The 23290-nt window shown below is 39.0% G+C and overlaps 1 long non-coding RNA gene across 2 annotated transcripts in view; it reads right to left on the reverse strand.

Annotated features, from left to right (window-relative positions):
* Window positions 1-23290, reverse strand: part of LOC115859326 (uncharacterized) — a 643056-nt gene that overhangs the window by 27681 nt on the left and 592085 nt on the right. Inside the window, exon 1 of one of the 2 annotated variants that reach the window (XR_009566432.1) lies at window positions 523-2711. The exons of the other annotated variant lie outside the window; for it this stretch is intronic. This is a non-coding gene — a long non-coding RNA (uncharacterized lncRNA). Of the gene's footprint in view, window positions 1-522; window positions 2712-23290 lie in introns of those variants that run through there. 2 annotated transcript variants of the gene reach the window in all.

Genomic DNA, 23290 nt, shown 5'->3' on the forward strand with positions numbered 1-23290 from the left:
ATAAAGAAGATGTGGCACATATATACAATGGAATATTACTCAGCCATAAAAAGAAATTGAGTTATTGGTAGTGAGGTGGATGGGCCTAGAGTCTGTCATATGGAGTGAAGTAAGTCAGAAAGAGAAAAAAAAATACCGTATGCTAACACATATATATGGAATCTAAAAAAAATGGTACTGATGAACCTAGTGGGAAGACAGGAATAAAGACGGAGACATAGAGAATGGACTTGAGGACATGGGCCAGGTGGGGAATGGGAATGTATTTTTAACTTGCATTTCCCCGATCGCCAATGAAGGTGAGGACTTTTTAATATAGTTATTAGACATTTGGGTATTTTTTGTGAAAACGTTCAAATCTATGAACGTTTTGCGGGGGGATGATATTTTTAATTTTTTTTAAAGAAGGTCCTTTATGTGTAGTGAAGTCTGGGACAATTTGGTGGATACATGTATTGCAAATATATCCTTCACTGTTGACGATGTCTCTTTTAGTGCCTAGCAAATGACATCAAAACTTACAGTTAAAAAATAAAAAATCATCAGTTTAGCCAGGTGGTCCCATCTGGTCTGCGGCAGGCTCCGGTGACCTTTGTTGGTCCCACGTGTCAGTTGCAGGCGCCGAGCTTACTGATTCTGGTCTGTGACCTTGGTTCTTCTTTACACGGCCTCTCATTTTCCAGATGACTAACTTCAGCCCCTTCACATGGCAGCCAAAAGGTTCCAAGTGCAGTAAGAAAGGGCGAGCCCTGATGCGCAAGAATGGCTCTTCAGTTCTCTCTTGCTTCATGTTTCCCAGCACCCTATTTGGCCAGATAAAGTCATGTGGCCAATGCAAATTCAAGGGGAAGGAAAACAATTGATGAGAGAATCTGCAGTGTCAGGATAAGGATGCAGAGAGAGAAAGAATATATCCCATTTTTACAAGCTACCACTGTCTCTGGTTGCAGATATTTACATTCTAGGCTCATGCAAAATATACTCGCTTTTATGCATGATCCCAAAGTCATCAAATTCTGGCATAAAGCTCAATGTCTAGAATTTCACAATTTGTATTAAATTTGACCGTATCTCCTCAGAGATGGCTGCTGTTGATCTAAGGAATATGAACTATTAAACAAGCTATCTGACCCCATCACACCCACCATGCAGTGGTAAGAAAGCAACACGATGACTGTAATAGACTCTTCCATTCCTAAACGGGAGGAACAAGAAGCACATAACAGTCTATAGCTCCATAGGAGTGCTGAAATTCCACAAGGTAAAAAGGTGACAAGACCCCCATCTCTAGGGACAAGAAACATTCCTGATTAGACCCTGCTTCTAAGTTCAGGAAGTAGAAGCTGGATATAATAGTAAAAATAAAAGCAAAAGTGACAAAAAGATAAACTAATTTCAACAGAGAAAATAAGCAGGCACATACTTGCAGATGACTTGGCGTTTTCTGCTTGCTTTCAGCCTCCACCAATTTGGGGGCTTGGAGTCTTCTTGAAATTTGATAAATCTTGTTCCTTTTTGGTCCAAATTGGTGGTCCAGTTGCTTTACAAGTCTTTTAAAATTATCTATCAAGACTTCAGCTTTTGTGAAGAAGGAGTAGATATAATTTTTGCTTTTTCTCTTTCTAAGTACAATTAAAAACCCTGGACATTATATATAAGACAAACATTAGACTCTGAAAAGTGGAGAAAAAGCAAACTGTCTATGGACATTGGGACTCCAAAATGGTGGGGCAGGGATTTCACTGGATTTTCTTTTAGTCTTGTATAATTTGAACAAGGAGCTAAAGAAGGCAGGAATTTTGAAATATCAGAAGGGTCAGACTCAAAAATCTCCCCAAAGGCCTTCTCTTTCTCACCATAGAACCAGGAAATAGGCAGCCTAGCAAGATGGTAAACTTTTAAAAAATAAGCACTGTAGTTAAACAGTCCTCCAAAGACAAGACTGTGACCCTGTCCAATTGAGCAAAGGCCAAGGGACCACCAGACCTCTACCTTCCCCAGACAGTAACAAGCTGTGGGAAAACTCCTGCCAAGGTGGTGTCAGAAAAGGCCAAATAGGGAGGCAAAGCTTCTTTAGCTTATGGTCATTATTATTCAACCTAAATCTTAACAATATTCACCGCTTAATAAGGAAACAGTCTTCATCAACATTTATCATGAATATTATTACGCTAGGGCTTTCTTGTGACCTTCTTATAAGTTTTATCAGTAGTATATTTTCTGTTTTTAAAATTTATCAAATGTATTTTTCTTTCATGTTGTGGAATTGTTTTCATGTCATTGTTTTTATCTTGAAGGTTGCATGTAACAGATTATTATTTTTTTTACTTTCTGTAACGGTTTACCGAGAATAATTAACCTTTTCTCTCAATTTTAAGGATCACATGGAACTCTATTTATAAATACACATATGCACACATACACGCAACTACAAACAAAAGTAGAGGGTGTATATGTGTTTGTGCATCTTTGTGTGTCTGTATCATACATAAGAGTAGGAGATGAGAGGAAGTCATAAGACTGGGAAATAGAAGTTCAGATTGGTCATGTTTGCTGATTATAAATATGGTTGATACGACTTGCCATACAATGTTTCTCTAATGGAGGGGAGGTATCAGTTGTTATTACCTTTAAACACCAATAACAATATATCCTAATAAATATGCATAAGACATGCATGACTAATATCAGTAGTTCACAAATACAGACGATTATCTATATGCAGATTGGGGAGATAATATGAAATTCTGATATTTCACCTTCCAAAAAAAATTCTTGATAAACATTGGAAATTTGTAAAACCATTTTTATGTTATTTTATTTTTAGAGTGTGCGTAACCTAATCCAGTCCTTTTTTTTCCATAGTAATTATATTTAAACTTCTTAATTAGCAGGAGATTATAACTCTTGTAAATAACATTATGCTAGTGTTTTAAATAAAATTAAGAAAATATGATTTTACAACGTATAAATATTTATGCACTTTAAATAAATAATTTATATTAATATACTCAGAGAAAATAGTGCTTTAAATTGATTATGGAAAGTATATGCTTTAGGGCTTCCCTGGTGGCGCAGTGGTTGAGAGTCCACCTGCCGATGCAGGGGACACGGGTTCGTGCCCGGTCCAGGAAGATCCCACATGCCGCGGAGCGGCTGGGCCCGTGAGCCATGGCCGCTGAGCCTGCATGTCCGGAGCCTGTGCTCCGCAACAGGAGAGGCCACAACAGTGAGAGGCCCACGTAAAGTATATGCTTTATTACACAATAAAATTATGACCATGTAAACATAACTAAACCCCCCCAAAATGCAACCTTGAAGAAAATATAGCACAATAAGATTTCCTAAAGTATATAGGCAATAATAATCTGTTGGTTTCTCCTTGCTATTTCTAAATATTTTTAAAAGATCAATTTTTCAGGGTCTCCATGAGATTTCATGGAATTTGATGTTTCACAGATTTGATAGCATTTTTTCTTATTGAGTATAGGTGTGTGAAATCTAAATTGTCCTCAGGTATTCTGTCTTCGAATGAAGTTATTGCAAGTACTTTTCTCATTTTTGACATTTCTCTGACAGAAAAATCCTCTCTACAGAAGTAATGGAGAAAAGCATTGCTTCAAGAAAAATAATTATAAGCTGTGGTTTAAACATTAAACACCAGGTTTGAGTTTAAAAAGAAATCTGAAGTTGACCTTTAAGATAAGGTTTAATGTCTTTTATTAAAACTAAAACACAGAGGCTGAGGGGAAGATGGCGGAAGAGTAAGACAAGGAGATCACCTTGCTCCCCACAGATACACCAGAAATACATCTACACGTGGAACAACTCCTACAGAACACCTACTGAATGCTGGCAGAAGACCTCAGACCTCCCAAAAGGCAAGAAACTCCCCACGTACCTGGGTAGGGCAAAAGAAAAAAAGAAAAAACAGAGACAAAAGAATAGGGATGGGACCTGCACCAGTGGGAGGGACCTGTGAAGGAGGAAAGGTTTCCATATACTAGGAAGCCCCTTCGTGGGCGGAGACTGTGGGAGGCTGAGGGGGGAGCTTCGGAGCCATGGAGGAGATCACAGCAACAGGGGTGCGGAGGGCAAAGCGGGGAGATTCCCGCACAGAGGGTCAGTGCCGACCAGCACTCACCAGCCCGAGAAGCTTGTCTGCTCACTCGCCGGGGCGGGCTGGGCTGCGAGCTGAGGCTTGGGCTTTGGTTGGAGGGCAGGGAGAGGACTGGGGTTGGCTGCGTAAACACAGCCTGCAGGGGGTTAGTGCACCATGGCTAGCCGGGAGGGAGTCCGGGGAAAAGTCTGGACCTGCTGAAGAGGCAAGATATTTTTTCTTCCCTCTTTATTTCCTGGTGCGCGAGGAGAGGGGTTTAAGAGCGCTGCTTAAAGGAACTCCAGAGACGGGCGCGAGCTGCGGCTAAAAGCGCGGACCCCAGAGACGGGCACGAACCACGGCTAAAAACGTGGACCCCAGAGACGGGCGCAAGCCGCGGCTAAAAGCGCGGACCCCAGAAACGGGCATGAGATGCTAAGGCTGCTGCTGCCGCCACCAAGAAACCTGTGTGCGAGCACAGGTCACTCTCCACACCACTCTTCCAGGGAGCCTGTGCAGCCCGCCACTGCCAGGTTCCCGGGATCCAGGGACAACCTCCCCGGGAGAACGCACGGCAGGCCTCAGGCTGGTGCAACGTCACGCCGGCCTCTGCCGCCACAGGCTCGCCCCGCACTCCGCGCCCCTCCCTCCCCCCGGCCTGAGCCAGAGTCCCCAAATCAGCGGCTCCTTTAAACCCGTCCTGTCTGAGCAAAAAAGACGCCCTCCAGTAACCTACACACAGAGGCGGGGCCAAATCCAAAGCTGAGCCCCGGGAGCTGTGCGAAAAAAGAAGAGAAAGGGAAATCTCTCCCAGCAGCCTCAGGAGCAGCGGATTAAAGCTCCACAATCAACTTGATGTACCCTGCATCTGTGGCATACATGACTAGACAACAAATCATCCCAAATTGAGGAGGTGGATTTTGAGAGCAAGATTTATGATTTTTTTCCCCTTTACCTCTTTTTGTGAGGGTGTATGTGTATGCTTCTATGTAACATTTTGTCTGTATAGCTTTGCTTCCACCATTTGTCCTAAGGTTCTATCCATCCCTTTTTTCCCCAAATAATTATTTTTTAATTTAATAACTTTATTATACTTTATTTTACTGTATCTTCTTTCTTTCTTTTTTCCTTCCTTCCCTCTTTCCTTCCTTCCTTCCTCCCTCCCTCCTTTCTCTCCTCCTTTTCTTCTTTCTTCCTTCCTTCCTACTTCTACTAATTCTCTCTCTCTACTTTTTCTCCCTTTTATTGTCAGCCATGTGGATGAAAGGCTCTTGGTGCTGCAGCTAAGAGTCAGTGCTGTGCCGCTGAGGTGGGAGAGCCAACTTCAGGACACTGGTCAACAAGAGACCTCCCAGCTCCACATAATATCAAACGGCAAAAATCTCCCAGAGATCTGCATCTCAACACCAGCACCCAGCTTCACTCAACGACCAGCAAGCTACAGTGCTGGACATCCTATGCCAAACAACTAGCAAAACAGGAACACAACCCCACCCATTAGCAGAGAGGCTGCCTAAAATCATAGTAAGTCCACAGACACCCCAAAACACACCACCACACGTGGACCTGTCCACTAGAGAGACAAGATCCAGCCTCATCCACCAGAATACAGGCACTAGTCGCCTCCACCAGGAAGCCTACACAACCCACTGAACCAACCTCAGCCACTGGGGACAGACATCAAAAACAACAGGAACTATGAACCTGCAGCCTATAAAAAGGAGACCCCAAACACAGTAAGTTAAGCAAAATCCACAGCAGATGAAGGAACAAGATAAACACGCACTAGACCTAACAAATGAAGAGGAAATAGGCAGTCTACCTGAAAAAGAATTCAGAATAATGATAGTGAAGATGATCCAAAATCTTGGAAATAGAATGAACAAAATGCAAGAAACATTTAACAAGGACCTAGAAGAACTAAAGATGAAACAAACAATGATGAACAACACAATAAATGAAATGAAAAAGACTCTAAATGGGATCAATAGCAGAATTACTGAGGCAGAAGAACGGATAAGTGACCTGGAAGATAAAATAGTGGAAATAACTACTGCAGAGCAGAATAAAGAAAAAAGAATGAAAAGAACTGAGGACAGTCTCAGAGACCTCTGGGACAACATTAAACACACCAACATTCGAATTATAGGGGTTCCAGAAGAAGAAGAGAAAAAGAAAGGGACTGAGAAAATATTTGAAGAGATTATAGTTGAAAACATCCCTAATATGGGCAAGGAAATAGTTAATCAAGTCCAGGAAGCACAGAGAGTCCCATACAGAATAAACCCAAGGAGAAATACGCCAAGACACATATTACTCAAACTGTCAAAAATTAAATACAAAGAAAGCATATTAAAAGCAGCAAGGGAAAAACAACAAATAACACACAGGGAATCCCCATAAGGTTAACAGCTGATCTCTCAGCAGAAACTCTGCAAGCCAGAAGGGAGTGGCAGGACATACAGAAAGTGATGAAGGAGAAAAACCTACAACCAAGATTACCCATCAAGGATCTCATTCAGATTTGATGGAAAAATTAAAACCTTTACAGACAAGCAAAAGCTGAGAGAGTTCAGCACCACCAAAACAGCTTTACAACAAATGCTAAAGGAACTTCTCTAGGCAAGAAACACAAGAGAAGGAAAAGACCTATAATAACGAACCCAAAACAATTTTGAAAATGGGAATAGGAACATACATATTGATATTTACCTTAAATGTAAATGGACTAAATGCTCCCACCAAAAGACACAGATTGGCTGAATGGATACAAAAACAAGATCCATATATATGCTGTGTACAAGAGACCCACTTCAGACCTAGACATACATACAGACTGAAAGTAAGGGGATGGAAAAAGATATTCCATGCAAATGGAAACCAAAAGAAAGCTGGAGTAGCAATTCTCATATCAAACAAAATAGACTTTAAAATAAAGACTATTAGAAGAGACAAAGAAGGACACTACATAATGATCAAGGGATCGATCCAGGAAGACGATGTAACAATTGTAAATATTTATGCACCCAACATAGGAGCACCTCAATACATAAGGCAAATACTAATAGCCATAAAAGGGGAAATCGACAGTAACACATTCGTAGTAGGGGACTTTAACAGCCCACTTTCACCCATGGACAGATCATCCAAAATGAAAATAAATAAGGAAACACAAGCTTTAAATGATACATTAAACAAGATGGACTTAATTGATATTTATAGGACATTCCATCCAAAAACAACAAAATACACATTTTTCTCAAGTGCTCATGGAACATTCTCCAGGATAGATCATACCTTGGGTCACAAATCAAGCCTTGGTAAATTTAAGAAAATTGAAATTGTATCAAGTATCTTTTCCGACCACAACGCTATGAGACTCGATATCAATTACAGGAGAAGATCTGTGAAAAATACAAACACATGGAGGCTAAACAATACACTACTTAATAACGAAGTGATCACTGAAGAAATCAAAGAGGAAATTTAAAAATACCTAGAAACAAATGACAATGGAGACACGACGACCCAAAACCTATGGGATGCAGCAAAAGCAGTTCTAAGAGGGAAGTTTACAGCAATACAAGCCCATCTTAAGAAGCAGGAAACATCTCAAATAAACAACCTAAACTTGCACCTAAAGCAATGAGAGAAAAAAGAACAAAAACCCCCAAAGTTAGCAGAAAGAAAGAAATCATAAAAATCAGATCAGAAATAAATGAAAAACAAATGAAGGAAACGGTAGCAAAGATCAATAAAACTAAAAGCCGGTTCTTTGAGAAGATAAACAAAATAGATAAACCATTAGCCAGACTCATCAAGAAAAAAAGGGAGAAGACTCAAGTCAATAAAATTAGAAATAAAAAGGAGACGTAAAGATTGTCACTGCAGAAATAAAAAAGATCATGAGAGATTACTACAAGCAACTCTATGGCAATAAAATGGACAACCTGGAAGAAATGGACAAATTCTTAGAAATGCACAACGTGCCAAGACTGAATCAGGAAGAAATAGAAAATATGAACAGACCAATCACAAGCACTGAAATTGTAACTGTGATTAAATATCTTCCAACAAACAAAAGCCCAGGACCAGATAGCTTCACAGGTGAATTCTATCAAACATTTAGAGAAGAAGTAACACCTATCCTTCTCAAAATCTTCCAAAATATAGCAGAGGGAGGGACACTCCCAAATTCCTTCTATGAGGACACGATCACTTTCATACCAAAACCAGACAAGGATGTCACAAAGAAAGAAAACTACAGGCCAATATCACTGATGAATATAGATCCAAAAATCCTCAACAAAATGCTAGCAAACAGAATGAACAGCACATTAAAAGGATCATACACCATGATCAAGTGGGGTTTATTCCAGGAATGCAAGGATTCTTCAATATATGCAAATCTATCAATGTGATAAACCATATTAACAAATTGAAGGAGAAAAACCATATGATCATCTCAATAGATGCAGAGAAAGCTTTTGACAAAATTCAGCACCCATTTATGATAAAAACTCTCCAGAAAGTAGGCATAGAGGGAACTTTCCTCAACATAATAAAGGCCATATATGACAAGCCCACACCCAACATCGTGCTCAATGGTGAAAAACTGAAAGCATTTCCACTAAGATCAAGAACAAGACAAGGTTGCCCACTCTCACCACTCTTATTCAACATAGTTTTGGAAGTTTTAGCCACAGCAATCAGAGAAGAAAAGGAAATAAAAGGAATCCAAATAGGAAAAGAAGTAAAGCTGTCACTGTTTGCAGATGACATGATGCTATACATAGAGAATCCTAAAGATGCTACCAGAAAACTACTAGAGCTAATCAATGAATTTGGTAAAGTAGCAGGATACAAAATTAATGCACAGAAATCTCTGGCATTCCTATACACTAATGATGAAAAATCTGAAAGTGAAATCAAGAAAACACTCCCATTTACCATTGCAACAAAAATAATAAAATATCTAGGCATAAACCTACCTAAGGAGACAAAAGACCTGTATGCAGAAAACTGTAAGACACTGAAGAAAGAAATTAAAGATGATACCAACAGATGGAGAGATAGACCATGTTCTTGGATTGGAAGAATCAACATTGTGAAAATGACTCTACTACCCAAAGCAATCTACAGATTCAATGCAATCCCTATCAAACTACCACTGGCATTTTTCACAGAACTAGAACAAAAAGTTTCAAAATTTGTATGGAAAAACAAAAGACCCCGAATAGCCAAAGCAATCTTGAGAACGAAAAACGGAGCTGGAGGAATCAGGCTCCCTGCCTTCAGACTATACTACAAAGCTACAGTAATCAAGACAGTATGGTACTGGCACAAAAACAGAAAGATAGATCAATGGAACAGGATAGAAAGCCCAGAGATAAACCCATGCACATATGGTCACCTTATCTTTGATAAAGGAGGCAGGAATGTACAGTGGAGAAAGGAAAGCCTCTTCAATAAGTGGTGCTGGGAAAACTGGACAGGTACTGAAACCTGTCCCATACACAAAAATAAGCTCAAAATGGAGTAAAGACCTAAATATAAGGCCAGAAACTATCAAACTCTTAGAGGAAAACATACGCAGAACACTCTATGACATAAATCACAGCAAGATCCTGTTTGACCCACCTCCTAGAGAAATGGAAATAAAAACAAAAATAAACAAATGGGACCTAATGCAACTTCAAAGCTTTTGCACAGCAAAGGAAACCATAAACAAGACCAAAAGACAACCCTCAGAATGGGAGAAAATATTTGCACATGAAGCAACTGACAAAGGATTAATCTCCAAAATTTACAAGCAGCTTATGCAGCTCAATAACAAAAAAACCCAATCCAAAAATGGGCAGAAGACCTAAATAGACATTTCACCAAAGAAGATATATAGACTGCCAACAAACAAATGAAAGAATGCTTGACATCATTAATCATTAGAGAAATTCAAATCAAAACTACAATGAGATATCATCTCACAGCAGTCAGAATGGCCATCATCAAAAAATTTAGAAACAATAAATGCTGGAGAGGGTGTGGAGAAAAGGGAACCCTCTTGCACTGTTGGTGGGAATGTAAATTGATACATCCACTGTGGAGAACCATATGGAGGTTCCTTAAAAAACTACAAATAGAACTACCAAATGACCCAGCAATCCCACTACTGGGCATATACCCTGAGGAAACCAAAATTCAAAAAGACGCATGTACCAAAATGTTCATTGCAGCTCTAGTTACAATAGCCTGGAGATGGAAACAACCTAAGTGCCCATCATCGGAAGAATGGATAGAGAAGATGTGGCACATATATACAATGGAATATTACTCAGCCATAAAAAGAAACGAAATTGAGCTATTTGTAATGAAGTGGATAGATCTAGAGTCTGTCATACAGAGTGAAGTAAGTCAGAAAGAGAAAGACAAATACCATATGTTAACATATATAAATGGAATTTAAGAAAGAAAAATGTCATGAAGAACCTAGGGGTAAGACAGGAATAAAGACACAGACCTACTGGAGAACGGACTTGAGGATATGGGGAGGGGGAAGGGTGACCTGTGACAAAGCGAGAGAGAGGCATGGACATATACACACTACCAAACGTAAGGTAGATAGCTAGTGGGAAGGGGCCGCATAGCACAGGGATATTGGCTCGGTGGTTTGTGACCGCCTGGAGGGGTGGGATAGGGAGGGTAGGAGACGCAAGAGGGAGGAGATATGGGAACATATGTATATGTATAACTGATTCACTTTGTTATAAAGCAGAAACTAACACACCATTGTAAAGCAATTATACCCCAATAAAGATGTTAATTAAAAAAACACCAAAAACTAAAACACAGACAAAATACTTTTCTCGCTAATTTAAATAAAATTTCAACGTGCTGACACTTTAATAAAAGGAGATTATTTAATAAATGCAGACTTTTCATTTACTCAAAGGACATAATAAGGGAGTTAGAGATCTTTAAAGGATATAAAAAGGTTCCTGAATATTTAGTTTTGGGATTTTTTGGTCAGATCTATAAAGGGAAAGTGAGAAGTAAACTTACAGAGAATAGCTCTGAAATCTACATTTATGCATAATATTCATCTCATAAAATAAAAACCTCTCTCTAATTTATTCCAGTTCCTGTTGGAGGTGAAGAAATTATATATTGGTTTTAGAGTGAAAATGTTAGTAAGAGGCAAAGCAAAACTTTAATGATTGCATATAAATTTGGATAATTTACATAACTAATATTTTCAATTAAACCAAAAAATGTTTAAAAAATCACTATAGCTATAGCTTTATACCATGTTCCTTCAGAGAATGCCAAAGCATGACTTTTCATCAAAGTCACATTTAGATTCATATAAGTTCTGGCATTAGGAGTTTAGTCACTCTTTTGAAACTGATGGAAAAAATATAGCATTTTTTTGTTTTCTGGAGCATCTCTGCCCTTCATGCTAAGGAGTCCTGCATGAAAACCAGCTCTCTCTTTTTACCAGATCATTAGCCCAATTCTGTGGTTTAGAGCAAGAGTCCAGTTATTATATTACTTGAATGTGGTTTATCTCTTGTTTTATCGTCTTTACTTCCTCTTGAAATTAGAGCTGCAGAAACTGCAGGCTGAGCCCTGGGGAGAAAGGGACAGTGCAACTTATTTAGTAAAATGCCCTTTTGTCCTTCAAAAGGGTAGGCTTTAAAGTGCTGTGGGCAATGTTAACAAGTATATTTTAACTTCTTTTCAACAGAGGACATAGGACAGTGATCAGCCTTTTTCTTCCCTTTGCTACTGTGTTTTCACACACTAGTGGAGAGGGTTTTTGGGGGTCACTGCCCCCCACGCCCCAATGGACCCGTCCTCCAGCCTCACGTCTGACTGGACATGTCCTCTCTCAGAACTGGCCCATGCAGGTGTGACCTCCGCTGCTGCCCTTACCTCTCCAAAGTGTCCTACAGAAGCCCCAGATTCTCCATATTAATCACAATGCTTCTTTCACAGAACAGCGTATGAAGCTTCCATTATCCTTTACAACAAAACGTACCTCACTGTGTTTTGAGGGGGGAGATGAAGTTCATGACCCAGAGATTAAGAAATGAATATTTAACTAAATCTACAGCTAGAGTGACTCACAACACTCTCCTGTAACATGTAGCTGCTAGAAGCATGTATTATACTCGCTGACATGGCATCCAGAAAAATAGGCACAGGGAATGATTTTTAAAAATTCTCTACATTACACAACGCTAATATTTTCTGAACCTTCTGCTTTTTCATTCTCCAACTTCTATTATGTGAACTATCAATGCCTTCTCTAATCACTGTGTCCCCTCTGCACTCATCCCTTAATCCTTTGTTCTCTGTCACCCACCTCCAGCACCCTTGGATGTTCTGGCCACCAAGACACTAAAGGCTTTCCTGACTTGTCACTTCATTTTTGCAGGGAGCAGTTAACTGCAGTGCACTCAGCCTCCCTTGAAAAGCTGTTTCCTTGCCAGTTTCTTCCATGATTCTTCAGTTCCAGCTTCCTTCCTATCAGACTCTTCTAAGATTCTTTTGTTGGGTTGAATTACCATTGCCAGTTCCTAATTATAAAATTACTTTAAAACTTTATACTTAGTTGTATATTTTTCCTCACTTTTATTCCCTCTTCCACAGAACATCCAAACTATGATTTTTAAATTTTTCAGCTCTTCATAAACAAATATCTAAAACACTTTTCTAAAGTTTAATTCTCTCACAGTGTTTAGCCGTGTCTAAGTGGCGTCTCCATCAAGAATAGAGTTGTTATTTATTTATATTTATATATATATATTTTTTGTGGTACGCGGGCCTCTCACTGCTATGGCCTCTCCCTTTGCAGAGCACAGGCTCCGGACGTGCAGGCTCAGCGGCCACGGCTCACGGGCGCAGCCGCTCCACGGCATGTGGGATCTTCCCGGACCGGGACACAAAGCCGTGTCCCCTGCATCGGCAGGCCGACTCTCAACCACTGCGCCACCAGGGAAGCCCAGAGTTGTTATTTTTAAATGGAGGTAGTAGCTTGATAAGGAATGTGGTCGAAAATATGTTAAAATCACCTGTGGAACTTTTGAAATCAAATTTGAAACTAGTGAAAATGAGCTGCAGGCATTTTTGTGAGATTCAGCATGAACCCATCACCTCAGGTTACCCCAAATACTCAAAGAAGTAAAAATGCCTTTATTACAAGAACAGAGAGATTTCAGGGATCCCCATAGCAAATCTCACTAAATGCATTAAAACACCACCTGCTAAAAGTACTATTTCTCTTTTGAGAACAGTCCTCAAAACGGAATTCTTCTATTATAGTTTCTCCTTTTATCTAAAAAAATGCACTTTCTATATACCTTCAGAGTATGATCCACGTTGCTAATCAAGAGTATGACCATTCTAGGGCTTCCCTGGTGGCGCAGTGGTTGAGAGTCCGCCTGCCGACGCAGGGGACGTGGGTTCGTGCCCCGGTCCGGGAAGATCCCACATGCCGCGGAGCGGCTGGGCCTGTGAGCCATGGCCGCTAAGCCTGCGCATCCAGAGCCTGTGCTCCGCAATGGGAGAGGCCACAACAGTGAGAGGCCTGCGTACCGCAAAAAACAAAAAAAAAAGAGTATGACCATTCTAAATGATTCACACATTTCCATGAACGTCTCATGTCATTGCCTATATAACCAACCATTTATTTTTACTGAATGAAGATTTCCCATTACCACAGGCATTTGACTTCACTATCTTTAAACTCAAGAATTTTCCTGCACATGTCAGAACCTTGGAAATCATGTCTACATGTAAAATATTTTTTCATTTGTTTCCTTATGCCTGTTGCTTTTCATTAAGTATGATTATAATTAGATAACTCATAGAATATACCTCACAGGGAGGCTGTCTCCTTTACCTTTTTTTATGTTTCAATATGTTTTCATTCTTACTTTTATAATTCCATGCCTTTAAATCTCCCAACGTCAGGGTTCCAGAAAGCTCTGGACTGATTACTCTTACTTGAAAAAGTGAAATCGTTTTCTATCTCCTTAGGTGAATATAAATCAAACGGTGCTCTGGTTTTAAAGCTTTCTTGACTTTTTTTCTTTCTCCCTTTTTTATGGCTCCCTTGTTGGATGTCACCTCCTGTAATCAGATGTTTCATTTTTTGGAAATTCATTCTTTATTATTCAAATACTGACACATTTTCACTCTTTTAATCTTTCTATCTGAATTCTTTCTTATCAGTTATTTTTCTGAGTCGCAATGTGATTCTTTACAGTAGCTTTCAAACCTGGATATATACCAGAATCACCTAGGAATCTTTAAAAATATAGATTTCTGGATAATACCCTAAGATTGGATTGAAACTTAACAATATGTGTGTTTAAAAAGCTCTGCTGGTGACAACAAAGGAGATAGTCTGTCACAGTTCCAGGAACTTGAATTTAGGAATTAAAACTGAAGAAACCTGGTTTTCAGAGTATTATTGATTTGGAAACAGACAAACATATAATAAATAACATGCAATATTCAGTAATCTCCACAAATGAAAACTAGCTTATTTAGAAAAATGCCTTTGCTCAATTAACCAATGACAATGGAGGCAAGACTATAAAGTGGAGGAAGGACAGCCTCTTCAGTAAGTGGTGCTAAAAAAACTGGACAGCTACATATAAAAGAATGAAATTAGAACACTCCCTAACACCATACACAAAAATAAACTCAAACTGGATTAAAAACCTAAATGTGAGACCAGACACTATAAAACTCTTAGAGCAAAACATAGGTAGAACACTCTCTGACATAAATCTCAGCAATATCTTTTTTGATCCGCCTCCCAGAGTAATGGAAAATAAAACCAAAAATAAACAAATGGGACCTAACTAAACTCAAAAGCTTTTGCACAGCAAAGGAGACCATAAACAAGATGAAAAGACAACCTGCGGAATAGAAGCAAATATTTGCAAATGATGTAACTGACAAGGGATTAATCTCCAAAATTTACAACCAGCTCATGCAGCTTAATATCAAAAAAAAAAAAAAAAACCAATCAAAAAATGGGCAGAAGACCTAAATAGACATTTCTCCAAAGAAGACATACAGATGGGCAAGAAGCACATGAAAAGCTCCTCAACGTCACTAAATATTAGAGAAATGCAAATCAAACTACAATGAGGTATCACCTCACACCAGTCAAAATGGCCATCATCAAAAAATCCACAAACAATAAATGCTGAAGAGGGTGTGGAGAGAAGGGAATCCTCGTACGCTGTTGATGGGAATGTAAATTGATACAGCCACTATGGGGAACAGTATGGAGGTTCCTTAAAAAACAAAAAATAGAGCTACCATATGATCCTTCAATCCCACACCTGGGCATATATCTAGAGAAAAACACGGTCCGAAAAGAAATATGCATCCCAGTGCTCATTGCAGTGCTATTTACAATAGCCAGGACATGGAAGCAACCTAAATGTCCATCAACAGAGGAATGGATAGAGAAGATGTGGTACATATATACAATGGAGTATTAGTCATTAAAAATAATGAAATAATGCCATTTGCATCCAACATGGATGGACCTAGAGACTGTCATACTGAGTGAAGTAAGTCAGACAGAGAAAGAGAATTATCATATGATATCGCTTATATGCAGAATCTTAAAAAAGTGATACAAATGAACTTATTTACAAAACAGAAACAGACTCACAGACTTAGAGGATGAAGTTATGGTTACCAGAGGGGAAGGGTGGCAGGGAGGGATAGTTAGGGAGTGTGGGGTTGACATGTACACACTGCTGTGTACATTTAAAATGATAACAAACAAGGACCTACCGTACAGCACAGGGAACTCTGCTCAATATTATATAACAACCTAACTGTGAAAAGAATTTGAAAAAGAATAGATACATGTATATGTATAACTGAATCACTGCTGCACACCTGAAACTAACACAACATTGTTAATCGACTATACTGCAATATAAAAGAAAAAGTTAAAAAAAATTAATCACCACAGATGAAACTAACATATTTAGAACGATGCCTTTGCTCATTCCCCAGCCTTTGCTTTTGCAACAACATTGCCAGGCCCATAACTGACATCCCTGACACTCAGCTCTGCCCTCCGTACATGACCCATGCAGGTTCCAGGACGGTGATAACTTTGGGAGTTTCTTCACTCACTCTGCCCTAGACTTGGAGGGCTCTGCAGATACTTGGTAATCCTCTCTGTTGAACTGCTGTAAGATTCTGCATTCTAGTGCCAACACTGAGATTTTATGTTAGTTTCCCAATTTTCAGTTCATTCTTCTGGAAACTTACATGCCAATAATAAAAACCTCACTGCCTGAATTGAATTTGCAAAGCCTTATTTCAAACCCATGTGCTCCAGTTTGAAAAATTTTGGTTTCAACTTTAGTCTGCATTCTGCGTTTCTTGTCTAATATATAGCTTTGATTTAGCCCTGCCATTTTCCATCCTTAGTCCTTATTTCTAATAATAACTGTTACCAGTTACTACATTTTTGCCTGTAAATAGCCTGTCTACCTAGGCTTATAAAACTATTCCTTAACTTTAGTTCCCATCATCATTTGCAATGTTTATTTGAGACACTGAGTATTTTGGACTGGACTGCAATAAACACTGCCTAAATTGCTCTTAGTTTAGGTGAACTCTTGGGCATTCTTCCTTGACTACTCGGGATAACTTCTATTGTGAGTTAGTCTTAGTCAGGAAATCCTGCCCTTGGCCAGAAGGTGAGGGTACTACTATCTCTCACTATCTTTCCATGAGAGTAAACTATGATGCATCACAGAAATCTATGAATATATTAAGAAAAGTTTAAGGCAGTATATAGTATTTGCCCTTCATATTGTCATGGCCTTGTGAATATCATGTCCCTATGTACTCCAAGTTAAGTAGTTCTTTATACTATGAAATCAATTAGGGGATGCAAATTGAGTCATTAGATCAATGGCAATACAGAGGAATCAGTTATATACAAAACACATATCCATGAGACAGAAAGGTACAATCCAAAAATAGTTTAGTTACAGATGTAAATGGCAACAATTTGTTGCCTCATGAAATTACTAACAAAGGTTTTGCTTAGCTATCACATACACATCCTCATTTTTAATGAGCAAAGTTTGCAACAGTTACACACTGTGATAATGTAGGGTTTAAACTGTGAACAGCCTTTTAAGGGGTTGTGTGACTGCATAGCTAATGACTTCAGTATCTGATTGCTGTGTACTTCACATGCACATGTTCAATTTTTATCTGGAATTTAGAAGAACACTGAGTTGAAGCAATTACATCCCGCATAAAGGAATTTTAAATGCTTTTTTTTGGTAAAGTCGTGAAGGCAAATTGGCTTGCTGCTCAGCAACAAAGATTTAATACGTGAAATAACAGATGGCGGGCAATCATTTCAAAGGAGAAAGTCATGACTAACAGCATAAAGATACTTGATTGCATGGATCTGAGCCTTTGAAACTGTCATGGCGAGCACCGATCACCCTGGAATCTTCATAAAATATATTTTCTGTTCAGGTTCTATGTTGTGTTATAAAGCTAATGGGAACTGAACAAGTAAACAGAACTTATACGGGAGTAAAACACTTTTAAAACCATGGCTCAGGGATACAGTAAAATGTAGAGCAAGGATGTATGTAACATTAGCTGAGCAATGATTTTCTTATATAAATATAGGTCAGCCTTTGAGTGCTAGTGTCACTATTCCCAGGTAAGGATTTCCTGACCCCAATATGGCAGGTGATAGTCCTTGTTATAATATGAAGAATATGAGTGAAGGATGACATTTTTGTTCACCGTCTCCAAGATTCCATACTACATGCTAAGATAGCCCCTGGGGAGCTGAAAAGAAGCCTGAGGACTGTGAGCTGTGCTGTCATTTGTTGCTGTCTTGAATACAGTGCTACAGGGAGCTCTGTTCCTGTCCCAGCCAGCGCACCTGAACACGTGTAAGACACGTGCAGCAAGTATGTAACTTCACTAGAAAAAGTCTTTTCTGTATCCAAGTAACTGGAAAAAGTATAGATCAGACAATCATGTATCCTGCTGAACTGCAGATGCTAAATCTCATCCTAAAGGCAGTAAACTATCAAAATGTTGGACCCTAGATGTTAGAATCAGATACTAAAATACAGAACACCAGGGGTTCAAGGGAAATCTGGGAATCCTACCCAACCTCCAAAGCAACAAATGTAATGAAAGGGCTGTAGTATACTGAAGATAGAAATGACTCTTAAATCACCATGGCTGATTTTATCAATTATTTTCTTGAAGTGGTAGAATGAAAAGTTGGTGCAGTTCTGATTTAAGAGCAAAGCTGGATATAATTTCTTGCATTAGTACATGTCCAAAAAGTTCCTCAACGTGAAACTGGCAGCCAGTTGGCTCAGTTTGAAGAGGTACATATTGCCAAGGAAGCTCAGGACCAGGGACATATGAAACAAGGTATTTCAACCACTATGGCCTTGTTTGAGTCACTATTTGGCCTAATACAAAGTAGGGTGCTAAGAAGGTGAAGGACAAAATCTAAATATTGCCATTCAAGTCTCTGTCAAAGGCAACTAATTAGAAACATTTTATTGAAAAAGGGCCTTTCAGGTTACTCAGCTCATGCAATGCCCTAGGACTTATTCTTCATGTTAGTATTTTCAGACACTAGTGACCTTCCTTTCAATCTTCCTCTTTTCTCATCTATTGCTCTGTATCCACTATTATGTTCCAGAGTGGGTCTTCTGTTCCTTTCATCAAGCAGCTTGATGTTAAAAAATTTCTTAAAAAGACTTCCACTAAGATCAGGAACAAGACAAGGTTGCCCACTCTCACCCCTATTATTCAACATAGTTTTGGAAGTTTTAGCCACAGCAATCAGAGAAGAAAAGGAAATAAAAGGAATCCAGATTGGAAAACAAGAAGTAAAGCTGTCACTGTTTGCAGATGACATGACACTATACATAGAGAATCCTAAAGATGCTACCAGAAAACTACTAGAGCTAATCAATGAATTTGGTAAAATAGCAGGATACAAAATCAATGCACAGAAATCTCTGGCATTCCTATACACTAATGATGAAAAATCTGAAAGAGAAATCAAGAAAACACTCCCATTTTCCACTGCAACAAAAAGAATAAAATATCTAGGAATAAACCTACCTAAGGAGAAAAAAGACCGGTATGCAGAAAACTATGACACCGATGAAGGAAATTAAAGATGATACAAATAGATGGAGAGATATACCATGTTCTTGGATTGGAAGAATCAACATTGTGAAAATGACTCTACTACCCAAAGCAATCTACAGATTCAATGCAATCCCTATCAAACTACCACTGGCATTTTTCACAGAACTAGAACAAAAAATTCCACAATTTGTATGGAAACACAAAAGACCCCGAATAGCCAAAGCAATCTTGAGAACGAAAAACGGAGCTGGAGAAATCAGGCTCCCTGCCTTCAGACTATACTACAAAGCTACAGTAATCAAGACAGTATGGTACTCACACAAAATCAGAAAGATCAATGGTACAGGATAGAAACCCCAGAGATAAACCCACGCACATATGGTCACCTTATCTTTGATAAAGGAGGTAGGAATGTACAGTGGAGAAAGGACAGCCTCTTCAATAAGTGGTGCTGGGAAAACTGGACAGGTACATTTGAAAGTATGAAATTAGATCATTCCCTAACCCCATACACAAAAATAAGCTCAAAATGGAGTAAAGACCTAAATGTAAGGCCAGAAACTATCAAACTGTTAGTGGAAAACATAGGCAGAACACTCTATGACAAAAATCACAGCAAGATCCTTTTTGACCCACCTCCTAGAGAAATGGAAATAAAAACAAAAATAAACAAATGGGACCTAATGCAACTTCAAAGCTTTTGCACAGCAAAGGAAACCATAAACAAGACCAAAAGACAACCCTCAGAATGGGAGAAAACATTTGCAAATGAAGCAACTGACAAAGGATTAATCTCCAAAATTTATAAGCAGCTCATGAAGCTCAATAACAAAAAAACAACCCAATCCAAAAATGGGCAGAAGACCTAAATAGACATTTCTCCCAAGAAGATATACAGACTGCCAACAAACACATGAAAGAATGCTCAACATCACTAATCATTAGAGACATGCAAATCAAAACTGCAATGAGATATCATCTCACACCAGTCAGAATGGCCATCATCAAAAAATCTAGAAACAATAAATCCTGGAGAGGGTGTGGAGAAAAGGGAACCCTCTTGCACTGTTGGTGGGAATGTAAACTGATATAGCCACTATGGAGAACTGTATGGAGGTTGCTTAAAAAAACTACAAATAGAACTACCATATGACCCAGCAATCCCACTACTGGGCATATACCCTGAGAAAACCATAATTCACAAAGAGTCATGTACCAAAATGTTCATTGCAGCTCTACTTACAATAGCCTAGAGATGGAAACAACCTAAGTGCCCATCATCGGATGAATGGATAAAGAAGATGTGGCACATATATACAATGGAATATTACTCAGCCATAAAAAGAAACGAAATTGAGCTATTTGTAATGAGGTGGATGAAGTCAGTCAGAAAGAGAGAGACAAATACTGTATGCTAACACATATATATGGAATTTAAGAAAAAAAAATGTCATGAAGAACCTAGGGGTAAGACAGGAATAAAGACACAGACCTACTAGAGAATGGACTTGAGGATATGGGGAGAGGGAAGGGTAAGCTGTGATAAAGCGAGAGAGAGGCATGGACTCTACCAATCTCTATACACTGCCAAACGTAAGGTAGATAGCTAGTGGGAAGGGGCCGCATAGCACAGGGAGATCAGCTCGGTGGTTTGTGGCCACCTAGAGGGGTGGGATAGGGAGGGTAGGAGGGAGGGAGACGCAAGAGGGAAGAGATATGGGAACATATGTATATATATAACATTCATTTTTTTGCAAAGCAGAAACTAACCATTGTAAAGGAATTATACTCCAATAAAAATGTTAAAAAAAAAGACTTAGGCTAAAAAGATAATTATTCCTTGAAAAATACAAAAGTTTAAAACCTTATAGAAGACCTTTCATTTCATTAACAGTGACTAAAATTGAGGAAAGTCTTGCCTACCAGGCATTGTTGAAACGATTTCCAGTTTGTCAATTCATAATCTCATCTTGTGCTTATTCATAGAGCTGTTTGCTCAGTTTCGATGATTACATTTTAATTGTTCCCTTATAAGTAACTGAAAAAGTAAATATTTATTTTTTCTTTTTTTAAAATCAATGAATGAGCCTAAATATAGTGACACTATTCGCAAAGAACGTTCAGAGAAGTCTCCTACCGTGTGATTCTGTCTGGGCATTTAAAAGTTAATAACCCTGGGTCAGTTTGGATCTTCTCAAGGTTCATTGCTTTTAGAATTCAATGAGTTCCTTTTCTAAATCTAATTGAGTGACAAATGGGTGAGTGTTCTGTGTATTCTTTCAGCATCTTGTTGGTTCTCTTTATGCAGGATACAATATTTAATGAAAGATCAATATTTCCTGGCCACATTTCCTTTTACTTCTGTCATGTAGGAGTTGGTGGCTAGCAAGTCACTAATATCATCATTACCATGGTCTCCATCATCACTCAACCAAAGAATTAAATTATATAATGCATTTAGTACGTAAAGTGGTGCCTGATATATTGTATGTACATGTTATGGTCAGACAATAATCAATATTGATGCAAATATATAATGTAAAGATCATTGAATGGGGAGAGAAAAACATGGTTCCTATGTTTGAACCTACCACTTATAAGCTTTCTTATTGTGATCATGGGCCAGAGTCACCTGCCTTCTTGGATTCCCAATATCATCATCTCTAAAATCAGAAGGGTGAATAATTAGTTGACTACTGATGTTCCTTCCAGTTCTGTTAGTCCATGATTCTATGCATGTTCCATGCTGCTGAAGAATATCTATGGGCATTAAAAACTTTCAGGTATGTGTGTGTCTGATAATCTCTTTTGCGTTTCTATTCTGAACTGTGGATTTATCTCCAGAATGCACAAATGAACATCTGCACAGGTTTTGCATTCAATTTCAGACAGTCCATCTCTCTAGAAAAGACTTTTTGGTCCATCTGCAACCATGGGTCCCCAGGGGGATCCCCTGTTCTCTGTGCTTTAAGTGCCCAGAGGTGAAGGACATCGCTGATGGTTGTTTAGAAATCTGCACATGTCTTTTCAAATTAAGTGCCAAGGCAGCTGCTCAGTCCAAGGGAGGTCCTGGCCCCCCCTTGCTCTACTTCCTTTGTTCAGAACAGGGACACAAAGTGCTCTATCTTTTTTCTCCTTAATAATGCTCTGATGCATTCCAACGCATATCTGTCCACCACTGCATCTCACAGCTGAAATAGGAGAAATAATCCCTCCAGTTCACCCCTCCTGATGCCCTAGAAGACCTTATCTCCTTCTTTCTTCTTTCTTTCTTTCTCGTTCTTTTCTCTTTCTTTTCTTTCTTTCTTTTTTTGTTTCTTTCTTTCTTTTTTGTGGTACGCAGGCCTCTCACTGTTGTGGCCTCTCCCATTGCAGAGCACAGGCTCCGGACACGCAGGCTCAGTGGCCATGGCTCACGGGCCCAGCCACTCCACGGCATGTGGGATCTTCCCGGACCGGGGCATGAACCCGTGTCCCCTGCATCGGCAGGAGGACTCTCAACCACTGCGCCACAAGGGAAGCCCTATCTGTTTATTTTGATGTGATTAATAATAGTTGAGAAAGCAGGAGATGAAAATGACCACAGAGTGAAATTGTAAAGCCTGAGTTGCTAACTTCTGGAAGTTGACTTATGTTGCTCCCAAGAAGAGGGTCATTGGAAGTCTTTGGATTCAGCGTGTTTCCACTGAGGATGGGGCTCACTAAGCATTCAATATTCACTTCCTTCCCAGACTTTCTCTGAATTACACTAACCTTTTCTATCATTTATGTACAAAGTACTGAAGGGAAGGTCTTTGATTAGAAAGATTTAGTGTGTGAAAGGCTTTTTAAAAAATTCATAATTACTTTTTTTGGCTATGGAAAAAACTTTTTATTATTTACTTTTCAAAATGTTTCTAGGCTATATATTCTGGACTCATATAACATTAATATCCTTTTTATTGTTTAATTAGTTGCTTATTTACTACTACTAAAACCATT

The sequence above is a fragment of the Globicephala melas genome, chromosome 13, assembly GCF_963455315.2.
Source record: "Globicephala melas chromosome 13, mGloMel1.2, whole genome shotgun sequence".
In the NCBI taxonomy this organism is placed as follows: Eukaryota; Metazoa; Chordata; class Mammalia; order Artiodactyla; family Delphinidae; genus Globicephala; species Globicephala melas.